General features: G+C 48.5%; 1 protein-coding gene across 3 annotated transcripts in view; it reads right to left on the minus strand.

Annotated features, from left to right (window-relative positions):
* LOC140384641 (uncharacterized) overlaps positions 1–15278 on the minus strand; it is a 508791-nt gene that overhangs the window by 373982 nt on the left and 119531 nt on the right. The window contains exon 2 of one of the 3 annotated variants that reach the window (XM_072466529.1): positions 6550–6652. The exons of the other annotated variants lie outside the window; for them this stretch is intronic. The gene's annotated coding sequence lies outside the window, so the exon portion shown is untranslated. The remainder of the gene's footprint in view (positions 1–6549; positions 6653–15278) is intronic. 3 annotated transcript variants of the gene reach the window in all.

Below are 15278 nucleotides of genomic sequence, written 5' to 3' on the forward strand. Positions count from 1 at the left end.
TTCCACATGTTTTCTTTACCATGGTTGCACAAAAGGTTACTGGGGTAGAAATTTGGCTTTGCCTATTTCTAGGGCTAAAGATACAGCCACTGGCATTGCTGTGACCCTCAGGTAAGTGAAGAAGTGTGAGCGGGGTAGGGAGAGAATAATTGGTGGCACCTGGTTGTGGTGGCACAGGCTGGGGGAGAGCAAGAGAGATCAACAATTAATAAAGAAATAGATAATTGTGACAGCGCAAGGATTTGAAGGTATTAAAACTTCACAAATAAAATTTGTAATCAAATTGCTGAAAAGAGAGACACGGCCAAAGCTTTACATTTTGCACTTATCAGGACAAGTGAAAATTGCCAAATTTCAAGCAATCACAAGAACCTATATGGTAGAAGAAAAGGATGCTGATTGTTTGGAAAGTTGATTCTGATTCCCAGTGGCAATTGGCCATTGGAAAAGCAACCAGGAACTATTGGGTCCCCAAGCTTCCAAGTAATTCAAAGAAGGTGCAACATTTGAACATATTCCTTTTGTTTGCAGAGAATTGGATTTCTGCAAATGAATGTACATCACTTAGAGCAAGCCTAAATGAGCCACATTGCAAGCTTGAACTGATTATTTTAAATCAGTTGTTAGTATAGCTATTAATGCATTCAGGATTATTGAACAAGTGCTACCCAATTGTGGAATCACATAAAACAGCAGACGTTTTGTTTTGGATTTTTCATTGTGGGCTGATTGACATGGTCTGTACTCTGCCTATTACGAACAACCGAAGGAACAACCAAAGGAACTGAAAACAATGCCTCGGCCAATCAGAGTTGACTTGCCAACCAATCAGCACCCTTTTCTCCTGCAGTATTAAATTGTTGTGATCATTTGAAATTTCCCATTCTTGCACTTGTCTTGATCAGTCCACGATGCAAAGCTTTGGCAATATACCTCTCCTTTCATTAATATTAAGTTATATGTATTACAAAGTGACTATTTGCAATCACATTCTAAATCTAGTCATATTAGCTCAAGAACCTGTATTCGAAGTGGACATCATTAAAGCATAGGTTATGAGAAAAAAACAAGGAATTAAATAGCTACAATTAATCTCAGTGACGTATTTAGAAACGTCAAGGAAATTTTCAGGCAAATAGAAAAATGTTTTATCCCCCCCCACGTGAAAAGCCCACGCCTGAGGTGCAAAGTGTCTGATTCGCTTGCCCTGGAGGTCACCTGAGCACTTCAATGAAGGAGGGCACTGCATTTACTCTCATTTAAGCCAGGAGGATATCTGTGAGGAAACCAGCTCCTCGATTCATGGAGGGGACCTTCACCACATGCTGGATGCCAAGGAGGAGAGGCAGGCAACAATGTACCTTCGAACTGGCAGGAGACCTTCTAGCATGGTAATGAATCCTGCCTGGGAGATGGTTGCAGCATTGGTTAGTGCCCGCAGACTGACCAAGAGGATGGGTGTGCAATGCCGAAAATAGATGAATGGCCTACTCCGTTCTGACAGGGTAAGTGCTCCCTGTCTCCTTTCTGTACTCCACCTTTCTGTCACACCTCAGAATGTCACCTGGATTCCACATGCTACCACCTCACAGGGCCCCAGCATCCGACCTCCCACAAGCTTTGACAAAGGGTCACCTGGACTCGAAACATTAGCTCTTTTCTCTCCCTCCAGATACTGCCAGACCTGCTAAGATTTTCCAGCATTTTCTCTTTGGTTTCAGATTCCAGCATCCGCAGTAATTTGCTTTTACTAATACCATCTTCCTTGCCTTGCAGGGACATCACCCAAAGAGCCTGGCCCATCCACTAGCAGTGTCCCACCACCCATCCTCGACATGACCTCTGAGAAGATCTTGGAGGAGGAAACCGATGAACCATCATGGCAACACCCACACTATCCACCATCACAGAGACACCTTGGTGGGAGACATTAGCTGGCAGGTTTCAGGGTCACTATCTGGTGAGCACCATACTGCTTCTAATGCACAGGTGGAGGCAGGAATGTTCCAGGAATCGGACAGTCGGAGGTCTGCTGGATCTCAGAACTCAGCTGTGCCCCAGCCAGGTGCTGTGCCTCTGGACACTTTGTCCCTCAGCCACTGGAGATGTAAAGGCAGAACCGGGAATACCAGGAGGGAGTGTCAGGAACACTCCTGCACCTGTAATGATGAATGGAGGCATCCGCAGCCTTCTGTCACAGGAGATGGTGCTGACAATACGTGGCACCCAGGCCAACACTGCAAGGGTGGTTTCTGAAGTAGAAAGCCTAGGGCAAGAGATCTGATCCATGATGGAGGAACTCCAAAAGATGACTCAGTCCCTGAAGACCATGGCTGAGGGCCACAAGGACTGGCTGTACTGGCCGTTCTAAATGGCGTTGAGGCTTCTACAACTCACTCCAGCTGCTCCTCTGTCCCATGGGGTAACCTAGGGTTCCACGAGCACTTAGAGGGGGGAAGATCCGCTGGAGCACATCCTAAGGCTTCCAACCAGGAGACCCTGGGAGTGCCCAGCCACTGAATCACCCTTTCCTGAAACTGGAGAACTTAGGCACAGCGGGCAGAACAGGGTGATGTGAAACACCAGTGCCAACTGAAAGTAGGCCAGGATCCTGCAGTATACCCGCCAAGGGCATCTCAGGTAACAGGGCGTGGTAGGGAACAGGCTGCCTCCACCTCTGATGTGCATCCTGGTAAAGTTAGGGACAGGTAATTGGGGGGCATTCTCACTTATTAAATCTGGACATGTCACTGAATTAAATCTTATTGTTCTTCACCACCTTAACGCCTCACATTCTTTATCCCTCCTCCCAGTAGCATTGCACTTGTCTCCATCAGGATTCAGTTGTTCTTGCTGGCCCTCAATGTCTGCCAGATGGTTAGGTCGCTCAGTGTGAATGCTTCATTCACTGTGATAGGGCTCAGGCATGATTCAATGAACCCTAGACCTTCGCCTCTAATCTCCCTATAGAACAAAAGGACAAAGGAATGTAGCGCCGAACTTCACTCAGACATGAGCTGGTGAGTCAGCAATCTAGGGTTAATTGAATCATGCATAAACCCTATCACAACAAATGAAACATTCGCACTGAATGGGTCTAACCATTTTTAAAAATTCAATCCTGGCATCATTAGTCAGGTCGGCATTTATTTTGCATCTATAATTTCCCTTCAGAAAGTGATGGTGAACTGCTTCAGGCAGTTTGGTACAACCATTTCAGAAGGCAGTTATAGATCAACCACATTGCTCTGATTCCGAAGTCTCACATAGGCCAGATCAGGCAAGGATGCCGAATTTCCTTCCCTAAAGGACAGTAATGAACCAGATGTTTTTACGACAATCTGATATTTTCATGGTCACCATTACTGATATTACCTTTTCTTTTTAAAACGCCAGATTTATTTAATTGACTGAATTCAAATTCTCCAGCTGTACTGGCGGAATTTGAACTTATGTTTTTACATCAGTCGACCAGGCCTCTGGATTACAGTAATATAGTCACTGTAGTTAGTGCTGCATTTGGGATACTGATTGTAATTTTGGACATTTTATTTTCAAAAAAGGTTTTGATGCATCAGAAAAGAACAAGCAGGTGAACTCAGCACACTGGATTCTAGATTATGAGGGGAGATTTACAGAGCTGAACTTGGTGGAAAAGAAAAGTACCGAGTTACAGAGCTAAACTTGGAAGAAAAGAATCAAAGGAGAACATGATCAAGATCTTCAAAATTTGAAATTTAAAAATGTCTAAATATTTGTGTTGTGGACTATGTATGCCAGTAATGCCAATTTGGGGCTTAACACTACAGCGAAACACTGCCCCTCTTAACCTCATGCAGTCGAATGCATTACGCAGCAGGAAGAGTCCCATTTTTACCACTTCAACGCATCTCACCCTGCCACGCAGCCAGAAATGCAATTTAATACATAATATATAATAATGTTTATTGTCACAAGTAGGCTTACATTAACACTGCAATAAAGTTACTGTGAAAAGCCCCTAGTCACCACATTCTGGCACCTGTTCGGATACACAGAGGGAGAATTCAGAATGTCCAATTCACCTAACAACACATCTTTCGTGACTTGGGAGAGGAAACAGAAGCACCCGGAGGAAACCCACGCAGACACAGGGAGAACGTGGGAATCAAACTCGGGACCCTGGCACTGTGAAGCAACAGTGCTAACCACTGTGCTACCGTGAAGGGATAATCAACAACATAGAGATTAATTACTGGTAGGTATCTTATGATCATTTATAAGATTCGATAATATTCTGTTTGATGCTTTCAGTAATGGTTTCAAATCACATAACTCTACAGAGGCAGATGTGGAAGGACCTTTTGCTAACTTCAAGGCTTTTGCACAAGTCAGTTACTCCCAGACAAGGGAGGCATTCCAGTTGGATGCAGCATGATTTAGAGATTGAACAGACACCAGGCAGAACAGATCAAGCTGCTACAAAATGGAAGGAGGAGTTAAGAAAGGCTTTCAGCAAGAGGATTCAGCAAGGATGTCTGCACAGAGATTTCCTACCCAGTGGCTGTGAAAGTGGCTGGTGATGAATCTTTATTTCTCTGGCCCCTTCCAGATTGGAGGTGGAGATTTTTGTAACATTTTGCATTTTGCCATCGATTGATGTGCATAGGGAAGTCACTGAGGCCCTCTATGCAAAGGAACTAACAATGTTTCCTTCGCTCTTGCCAGAGACAAGCAGGTGGAGCAAGTATGTGGCTTCAATAGGATTTCAGGCTTCCACATGGCGCAGGGTGCCATGGACTGTGCACAAATCACTCTGTGGCCAAATCACGTCAAATCAGCCAATACCGCAACCAAATAAAATATCACTCCCTCAATGTCCAGATGGTGTTTGACAATGGGGCAGCGAATCATGCAGGTTAATTCCCTGTTATCCTGGCAGCAGCAATGATGGCTTAATTTTGCCAGCTGTATTTGAGCCACTCACAGCAAACAAAAAATTGCTAATCCTATGCAAGAGCTATCGTCCAACCCATACACAAAATGCTTAAAAAGTCATTTTTTATATTTTTCTTCGGGAGCCATGAGCAGCAGTGATGCTCCTCTGTATTCCAGAAGGAAACTTTAGGTCCATCCTATTCCAGGCTCCAACTCATCCTGATCACAACACCTTCTTGAGCGCCTTGCCTGGACTCATCCAAGTGCCAGCAATCATTCTTTCAACCTCCAGTGGTATCCTCCTGCCACTTGGCGCGGCATCCTTTCTTGACAGTCAGCTGTTGCTTCCTGCCAGCACTGAACAGACAAGTGACCAAGGGCATGCAGGTTATGGCCCACACAGTCAGATTCACCCAGATTTCTAGCTGTTGTAATGCGAATGGTTTATTCAGCTCTCACCCATCTGTTTCCTGCTTAAGCTTAAAAATCTGGTCATATACTTGTGTTTTGGCACTGGGCTAAGTAGGTAGATATTTAGCAAGGATGCCAAAAACTTGCTTAAAAAGATGAGCTTTTAGAGAGGAAATTTCAAAGCACTGACCACGACTGCTGAGGACATAGCTGCTAACAATGAAGGTGGGCGAGGGGGAGCGAGGAGGAGCACAAGTCCAAAGCAGAGTGCTGTCCAGATAGACACTGTTGAACCTGGGGGAAGGCTTCCCAACCCCAGGTGCTCTACTGATCCGAGACTGTGACACAGGAGGGTCCATGGGTCTAGCAGCATGGTGCTGTCCATGAAGATTAGTTTGGCCTGGAGATGGAGGGCAGAAACCGGTCTGCCCGGCAGAGTGGTATACAACGCTTCAGGAGCAGCGCAGCACTATGGCAGAAAGCTTTTTTGCATTCACCTTGATGTCTCTTGCCAATTGAAGATGCCTTGTGCACGTTACTCTTTAGCAATCGGGTTTGAAACTGAACGTATTTTCATACTGGCATGACACAATATTGGAAGGCCTAACAGGACACTGGTGGACAGTTGTTTTAATGAGCATTCATGAGATGCAAATAGTGTTCATGCCACCAGCCAGCGGGAAGACTGATCCGCCATTAGGAGGATTGTAACCTGATTTTATGCCAGCAGGTTTCTGACTTTTTGGTTCTCGCTAGATTCTCCATTCCCGTCCACCGCCAAATCCACCATGGAATGATGGGAGAATTCGGCCCGATGTTAAATATTCCAAATTATAAGACAAAGCTGGCATCCTCTCACCAGCATTAAAAATGCAAGAGGTATGGAGAAATTAGTAAATGAATCATACATGTGCGGAAATCTGTTGTCATTGGGTAAAAGAGATGCAGATCCCAGCAGCATAATTCGGATTAATGGTCCAGTATTGCACTCTGTAAGTACTGGTCGAAATGCAGTACCCTAGTTAAATGGGGATTCATACACTGTATATCTGTTGCAATTAGGGTTACTCTTTGCATAACTGTTGCACTGTATTATGGTTCAAATGCGATATTATACATATGCAGCTGCATTTAAAATGTAGCTGAAACATAAGTTTCTAACGTATTTCACATTGCAAACTTTTCTTTTTAAGTTTTCTGGCAGATGCATATGTTGCTTACCCTATTTTCATTCCTGTGAACAGCCAGATTTTCTGAAATGGTTTGTGCTTCTTGTCTGAATTCCCCAACTGAGTCTTCAAATCTTAATACTGGTTTCCTGTACCTATGGAGTAATTCAGATGAACAGAGGCACAAGTGTATTAACATTTATAGATTTCAAGGAACCATTTTATGAATTTGCAATAAAGGCTACTTCATGTCTTGTCTCATCTCATATGGTCACTAAAATATTCATAGAATCACAGAATCCCTACAGTGCAGGAGGCCATTCGGCCCATCAAGTCTGCACCAACCCTTTGAAGAGCACTCTGCCCATTTACAAGTGTCCATCCCAACCTATCCCCGTATTCCCACAACCTAACCTGCACATCTCTAGGCACTAGGGGACAATTTAACCACTGTGCCACCCCATTGTCCCATAATATTTGTGGTTAACAAACTGGGGGAAATAATATTTAAACAGTTGCATCTACTTCAGAGTTAGATGAGCAAATAAGCAACATTGTTCAACTTCTCAAAATTTATTCAAATGAAGAATCACCAGATCAAAGAAGCGTTTCAATGAATCTGAATAATTAAAGTTAAAATCCATTCAACTCGATTGAACTTCATTTGTAGATTGCAAATCAATCAACAAAATCTGATATCCTATTTAGCACAATAAATGAACTAAACTATTTAACTAAACTAATGAACAGAAGCTTAGCACAGTTAATAGAAAAGCATTCAAAAGGTTGCAGAAAGGATTAAAAGAATCATTCCAGAGATGAGGGACTTCAGTTACATGGATATGTCTGAGAGGCTTGGGTTGTACTCCTTAAAGAAGGTTGAGAGCAGACTTCCGGGTGCGGCGATGACCAGCTAAGTCGCACGTTTCGGCACCTCCCGTTTCAACGGACTTTTGGGCTCTTATCGGGAGCCCCAACGGAAATTTTCAAAGGCTAAACCCAGTGTGAGGCGACATAGGAAGGAGTCCCCCCGGGTGTGGCTGGAAAGAAGTGATAGTAGTGGCCAGATTGCGGAGGATCCTCTGGAGCAGTGGCAGAGAAGGGAAGGGAGAAGCAAGATTGCGGCTGAGGGAGCCCAGTTGGTATGGGGCCTGGAACAGCAGGAGTTCCTCCGGCGATGTGTGGAGGAGCTCAAGAAGGAGGTGCTGGCGCCGATGCTGCAGGCGATTGAGGGGCTGAAGGAGACGCAAAAGACCCAAGAGATGGAGCTCCGTGGAGTGAAGGCAAAGGCTGCCGAAAATGAGGACGAGATACAGGGCTTGGTGGTGAAGACGGAGACGCACGAGGCGCTACACAAGAGGTGTATGGAGAGATTGGAAGACCTGGAAAATAGCTCGAGGAGGAAGAACTTAAGGATTTTGGGTCTCCCCGAAGGGGCAGAGGGAGCGGACTTTGGGGCGTACGTGAGCGTGATGCTCCATACCTTAATGGGAGCTGAGGCCCCGACGGGCCCCCTGGAAGTGGAGGGAGCGTACCGGGTCCTCGTGCGAAGACCAAAGGCAGGGGAAATACCACGAGCAATAGTGGTGAGATTCCACCGCTACAAGGACAGGGAGATGGTCCTGAGATGGGCTAAGAAGACACGGAGCAGCAGATGGGAGAACGCGGTGATCCGCATCTACCAAGATTGGAGTGCGGAGGTGGTGAGAAGGAGGGCGAGTTTCAATCGGGCCAAGGCGGTGCTCCACAGGAAAAAAGTGAAATTCGGAATGTTGCAGCCGGCAAGACTGTGGGTTACACACCAGGGCAAACACCACTACTTTGAAACGGCAGAGGAAGCGTGGACATTCATTCAAGAGGAGAAGTTGGACTAGATTTGGGAAAGGATGTTTGGAATGAAGTAGCGAGGTGGTGGCAAGGAATTGTAAATCAGATGGGGGAAAAATGTTTTTTTTCCCCCTCGAAGGGGGGACACACACGAAGAAATGTGGGCGCCGGTGGGGAAGGGGATGGGGAAGGAGAGAGGGAGCTGCGCCATTAGGGGCGGGACCGAGAGGGAAGCGCGGGCTTTGTTCCCGCGCTATGGAAACTGTGGCGGGAAAAGGGGGCGCAGGAACGAGGGGGCCTCACACGCAAGAAGGCTAAGGATAAACGGGGGAAGCCGAGGTCAGCCAGAGATTGCTGATTCCGGGAAGCAATATGGGGGGTGCAATCAAGCTAGAGCGGGATCTAGCAGGAGGGGGGGGGGGGGGATTAACTGGGTTGCTGCTGCTAAGGGGAAGGGGGAGCTGTTACGGGGTGGGATGGTCGGGACGGGAGGGCGCCGTCTGGGGGACAAGCGGTTGCGTGGGAACCGGGTGAGGAGCTGGTTTAAAAAAAGGGGATGGCTTGTCGACGATGGGGGGGGGGGGGGGGGGGGGGGGGGGGGGGTAAAGAGCCCCCCAACCCGGTTAATCACATGGAACGTGAGAGGGTTGAATGGGCCGATTAAGAGGGCAAGGGTATTTGCGCACCTAAAGAAGCTAAAGGCAGACGTGGTTATGCTTCAGGAGACGCACCTGAAACTGGCGGATCAGGTCAGATTAAGAAAAGGATGGGTGGGACAGGTATTCCACTCGGGCTTGGATGCGAAAAATAGAGGGGTGGCAATACTGGTGGGGAAACGGGTATCGTTTGAGGCGAAGACCATAGTGGTGGACAGTGGGGGTAGGTACGTGATGGTGAGTGGCAGATTGCAAGGTGAAGCGGTGGTGCTGGTGAACGTATATGCCCCGAACTGGGATGATGCGAACTTTATGAAGCGTATGTTGGGGCGCATCCCGGACCTGGAGATGGGAAAGTTGGTAATGGGGGGAGACTTCAACACGGTGCTGGACCGGTCCAGATCTAGGACCGGGAGGAGGCCGGCAGCGGCCAAGGTACTTAAGGGCTTTATGGAGCAGATGGGAGGAGTGGATCCCTGGTGATTTACTAGACCGAGGAGTAAAGAGTTTTCCTTCTTCTCCCACGTCCATAAAGTGTACTCCCGGATAGATTTCTTTGTCCTGGGAAGGGCGCTGATCCCGAAGGTGGCAGGAGCGGAGTACTCGGCTATAGCCATTTCAGATCATGTCCCACATTGGGTAGATCTGGAACTAGGTGAGGAAAAGGAGCAACGCCCACATTGGAGATTGGACATGGGACTGTTGGCGGACGAGGGGGTATGTGGAAGGGTCAGGGAATGTATTGAAAGATACCTAGAGGTCAATGATGACGGAGAGGTCCAGGTGGGAGTAGTCTGGGAGGCGCTGAAGGCGGTGGTGAGAGGGGAGCTGATCTCCATAAGGGCCCATAAGGGGAAACAAGAGGGTAAAGAAAGGCAGAGACTGATTGAGGAGATTCTGAGAGTGGATAGGCAATATGCGGAGGCTCCGGACGAAGGGCTATACAGGGAAAGACGGAGACTACACGCGGACTTTGACTTGTTGACCACGGGTAAGGCGGAGACGCAGTGGAGGAAGGCACAGGGAGTACAGTATGAATACGGAGAGAAGGCGAGCCGACTGCTGGCCCAACAACTTAGGAAGAGGGGGGCGGCGAGAGAGATCGGAGGAGTTAGAGGCGAGGAGGGAAGGATGGAACAGAGAGCGGAGAGGGTGAACGGGGTATTTAAGGTATTCTACGAGAGGCTGTACAAGGCCCAACCCCCGGAAGGGAAAGAGGGAATGATGCATTTCCTAAACCAGTTGGAGTTCCCGAAGGTTGAGGAGTAGGAGAGGACAGGACTGGGAGCGCAGATTGAGGTAGAGGAGGTGGTAAAAGGAATCGGGAGCATGCAGGCAGGGAAGGCCCCGGGACCAGATGGGTTCCCGGTGGAATTTTATAGGAAATATGCGGACCGGCTGGCCCCACTCCTGACGAGAAACTTCAATGAGGCTAAGGAAAGGGGGACACTACCCCCGACGATGTCGGAGGCGACGATATCGCTGATCCTGAAAAGAGACAAAGACCCGCTGCAGTGCAGGTCATGCAGGCCTATCTCCCTCCTGAACGTAGATGCCAAGTTATTGGCCAAAGTGATGGCAACAAGGATAAAGGACTGTGTCCCTGGGGTGGTGCATGGTGACCAAACAGGATTTGTTAAAGGGAGGCAATTGAATACCAATATACGGAGGTTGTTGGGGGTGATGATGATGCCCCCACCTGAGGGGTAGGCAGAGATAGAGGTGGCTATGGATGCAAAGAAGGCATTTGATAGAGTGGAGTGGGACTACCTGTGGGAGGTGCTGAAGAGATTTGGATTTGGAGAGGGGTTCATTAGATGGGTTCGACTCCTGTACGGGGCCCCGGTGGCAAGTGTGATTACGAACAGGCAACGATCCGACTACTTCCGACTATATAGGGGCACAAGACAGGGGTGCCCCCTGTCCCCGTTACTGTTTGCGTTGGCAATTGAGCCATTGGCCATAGCGCCGAGGGGCTCTAGGAAGTGGAGAGGGGTACTTAGAGGAGGAGAAGAACATCGGGTGTCATTATACGCGGATGATCTGCTGTTATATGTCGCGGACCCAGTGGAGGGGATGCCTGAAATAATGCAGACACTCAGGGAGTTTGGAGAGTTTTCGGGATACAAATTGAATATGGGGAAGAGTGAACTGTTGGTGATACACCCCGGGGAACAGGGCAGGGGAATAGACGAGCTGCCGCTGAGGAGGGTAACAAGAGATTTCCGGTATTTAGGGATCCAAGTGGCCAGGGACTGGGGAACCTTGCATAAGCTTAACTTGACACGACTGGTAGTGCAGATGGAGGAGGACTTTAAGAGGTGGGATATAGTGCCCCTGTCATTGGCGGGCAGGGTGCAGGCGATTAAAATGGTGGTCCTCCCGAGGTTTCTTTTTGTGTTTCAGTGCCTCCCCATACTGATTACAAAGACCTTTTTTAAGAAGGTGGACAGGAGCATCATGAGCTTTGTGTGGGCCGGAAAGACCCCAAGGGTAAAGAGGGGGTTCCTGCAGCGCAGTAGAGATAGAGGGGGATTGGCACTGCCGAGTCTGAGTGATTATTATTGGGCCGCTAACGTGTCAATGATATGTAAGTGGATGAGGGAAGAAGAAGGAGCGGCGTGGAAAAGGCTGGAGATGGCGTCCTGTAGGGGAACTAGCTTAAAAGCACTGGCGACAGCGCCGCTGCCGTTCTCCCCGAAAAGGTACACCACAAACCCAGTGGTGGTGGCGACTCTGAAGATTTGGGGGCAGTGGAGAGGACATAGGGGAGTGACGAGGACCTCAGTGTGGTCCCCGATAAGGAACAACCACAGGTTCGTCCCGGGAAGGATAGACGGGGGATTTCAATCTTGGCAGCGAGCAGGAATTGCGAAACTGAAGGACTTGTTCTTGGACGGGACGTTCGCGAGTCTGGGAGCACTGACAGAAAAATACGGGTTGCCACCTGGGAACGCATTTCGTTATATGCAAGTGAGGGCATTTGTGAGGCAACAGGTGAGGGAATTTCCGCAGCTCCCGGCGCAAGGGATCCAGGACAGAGTGATTTTGGGTGGGTGACGATAAGGTGTCCGATATATACAGGGAAATGAGAGACAAGGGGAGACGATGATAGAGGAACTGAAAGAAAAATGGGAGGAGGAGCTGGGGGAGGAAATTGAGGAGGGGCTGTGGGCAGATGCCCTAAGTAGGGTAAATTCCTCGTCCTGGTGTGCCAGGCTCAGCCTGATCCAATTCAAGGTACTACACAGGGCGCATATGACGGGAGCAAGATTGAGCAGCTTTTTTGGGGTGGAGGATAGGTGCAGGAGGTGGGCGGGAAGCCCTGTGAACCACACCCACATGTTTTGGTCATGTCCGGTATTGCACGGGGTCTGGGTGGGTGTGGCAAAAGTGATTTCAAAGGTGGTGGGGCTCCGGGTCGAATCAAGCTGGGGGTTGGCTATATTTGGGGTTGCAGATGAGCCGGGAGTGCAGGAGGCGAGAGAGGCCCATGTTTTGGCCTTTGCGTCCCTAGTAGCCCGGCGAAGGATTCTACTTATGTGGAAAGAAGCTAAACCCCCAGGTGTGGAGGCCTGGATAAACGACATGGCAGGGTTTATAAAATTGGAGCGGATAAAGTACGCACTGAGAGGTTCGGCTCAGGGGTTCACCAGGCGGTGGCAACCGTTCCTCGACTATCTCGCAGAGCGATAAGGGAAAATAGGAAGACAACAGCAGCAACCCGGGGGGGGGGGGGGGGGGAGGGGGGGGGGGTGCATTCGCGTCTTCGGGGGTTTTTTGTGTGTTGTTACATATTTGCCTTCTCAATGTTACTATTTCTTTTTGTTTCTTATTTGTGTTGCCACTTGCCGTTAGTTAATATATTATTTTAAAAACGATCAATGTATATATTGTTACAAAGTTGTAAAAATGGAAAATTCTTGGTTGATCGAAAAACTTTAATAAAATATATATATTTTTTTAAAAAGAAGGTTGAGAGCAGATTTGAGGTGTTCAAAATCATGAGAAGTTTAGACATTGTAGGTCGAGCGAATTTGTTCCCATTGGCAGAAGGGTTGAGAACCAGAGGACATCGATTCAGGTTAATGGCAAAAGAACGAATAGTGCTGAGAGTATGGTGGAGGCCAGATGTGGATGCAATTGTGTCTTTAAAAAAGGGAATTTGACTAAAAAATTTTGACTGGAGTCCCTGTTTGAGCATCGTCTCGGGACTCATGGCTACGAGCACTCCATTCTTCCACGACGGAACAAAGGCAGAGCTCCGTAGCCACAAGTCCCGAGACAATGCTCAAACAGGAACTCCAGTTAAAATGTTTTTCAGTTTTGGACATTAGTAACGGCTTTTGGTCCATTCCATTGGCTAAAGCGTGCCAGTACAAATTCGCCTTTACATTCCAAGGGCAACAGTACACTTGGACGTGCCTTCCACAAGGCTTCCACAACTCCCCTTCCATTTTCTACCGACAGCTGGCAAATGGATTATCAAAATTTTCCCACCCCGATTGTCTGGTCCAGTACGTAGACAACTTGTTACTACAGACAGACACAAAGGGAGAGCACATTTCGCACCTCGCCGAACTCCTAGGACTCCTCAAAGAAATTGGTTGGAAAGTCAACCCCAAAAAGGACCAGGGGCGAAATTCTCCGGAAACGGCGCGATGTCCGCTGACTGGCGCCCAAAACGGCGTAAATCAGACGGGCATTGCGCTGCCCCAAAGGTACGAAATGTCCGCATCTTTGGGGGCCGAGCCCCAACATTGAGGGGCTAGGTCGGCGCCGGACGAATTTCCGCCCCACCAGCTGGCGGAAAAGGCCTTTGGTGCCCCGCCAGCTGGCGCGGAAATGACATCTCCGGGCGACATTCATGGTAAACGCGAGATCGAGCAAAAGAGAATTGACTCGATCGTCAAATTGCCCCTTACCCACAATGTCTCAGCCCTCCGGTCATTTCTAGGACTGGTTGGCTACTGCCAAAACCATATTGACGGTTTCGCCACTAAAGCAGCGCCCCTATCCGAACTTCTCAAGAAGCAGGCACCTTGGGAATGGTTTCCACAGCATACGGATGCCGTGGATGCTTTAAAAAGAGCACTCAGCACAGCCCCCGCACTACAGGTCCCAGATCCACTTTCCCCGTACGCTATCGAAGTAGCAAGCACCGACCGAACCCTTTCGGCCGTGCTCCTCCAGGAACGCCACAACCGATTACGCCCCGTAGCATACGCCTCATGCATGTTAGACCCCGTAGAGCAAGGACTTTCTGCCTGTGAAAGGCACCTGCTCGCAGTTTTTGGGCAGTACAATACTTTGCCTGCATTACAGGACTCAACGCCATCACCATCCTCACAGAGCACACCCCAACACAGCTATTGTTAGACGGCCGACTTAAGGATGGCACAATCAGCCAAATCCGCGCAGCCCGTTGGACCCTTCTTTTACAGGTACGGGACATCACAGTAAAAAGAACCAAGACCCACACCTTCCTTGCCGATAATTTGCAGTATGCAGGCACCCCTCATGAGTGTGAGATCATCAGGCCCATTTATTCCCAAAACAGCTCCCAGGAAAACAGGTAGTACACCCAGAGACCCCAGCCCACAGACACGTGCACATCCCTGAAGATTTATGTGGATGGCTCCTCCACAGTGTTAATGGAAAGAGAATTACCGGTTGCGGTATTTACGTAGAGGACGCGCAGGGACGCGCCCTAGATGAGATTGCATTAAAGTTGCCAGGACACTTAGGCTCGCAGGCAGCAGAGCTGGCAGCAATCGCTTATATTGTAGACCACCCCGACTCGTTCCCGACCCCAGCAGACATCTATTCGGACAGCTTGTATGTCTGCAATAGTTTGACGGAATTCCTACCTCTGTGGGAAACAAGAGGATTTGTTTCCGCGGACAGTAAACCCCTACCCTCAGCCCCATTACTCCGCCATACCTTAGAGACAGCGAAGGATAGAAAATATGGAATAATTAAGGTTCGCAGTCATCACCGCTCTTCCCCCCCTGGTAACATTAAAGCCAGAAGCCCTAGCGAAGGCAGGCTCCAGGCATGGTTATTTTTGAAACCCCCCGAAAGCACCCCAGTACACGCAGTTCAGGTCTCACAGACCAATATTCAGGATCTAGCGAAGGCACAGAAAGAGGACGAGAAACTCAGGGAAGTTTTAAAGGGTACCTTCCCAGCCCCGAATGATAAATACAAAAATGCAATAACCACACATGATGGTGTGATTTTAAAGGATAGCATTTATATAGTTCCCAGCCAGGACAGGAACCAGATCATTTGTCAG

The sequence above is a fragment of the Scyliorhinus torazame genome, chromosome 10 (genome assembly GCF_047496885.1).
Source record: "Scyliorhinus torazame isolate Kashiwa2021f chromosome 10, sScyTor2.1, whole genome shotgun sequence".
Classification (NCBI taxonomy): Eukaryota; Metazoa; Chordata; class Chondrichthyes; order Carcharhiniformes; family Scyliorhinidae; genus Scyliorhinus; species Scyliorhinus torazame.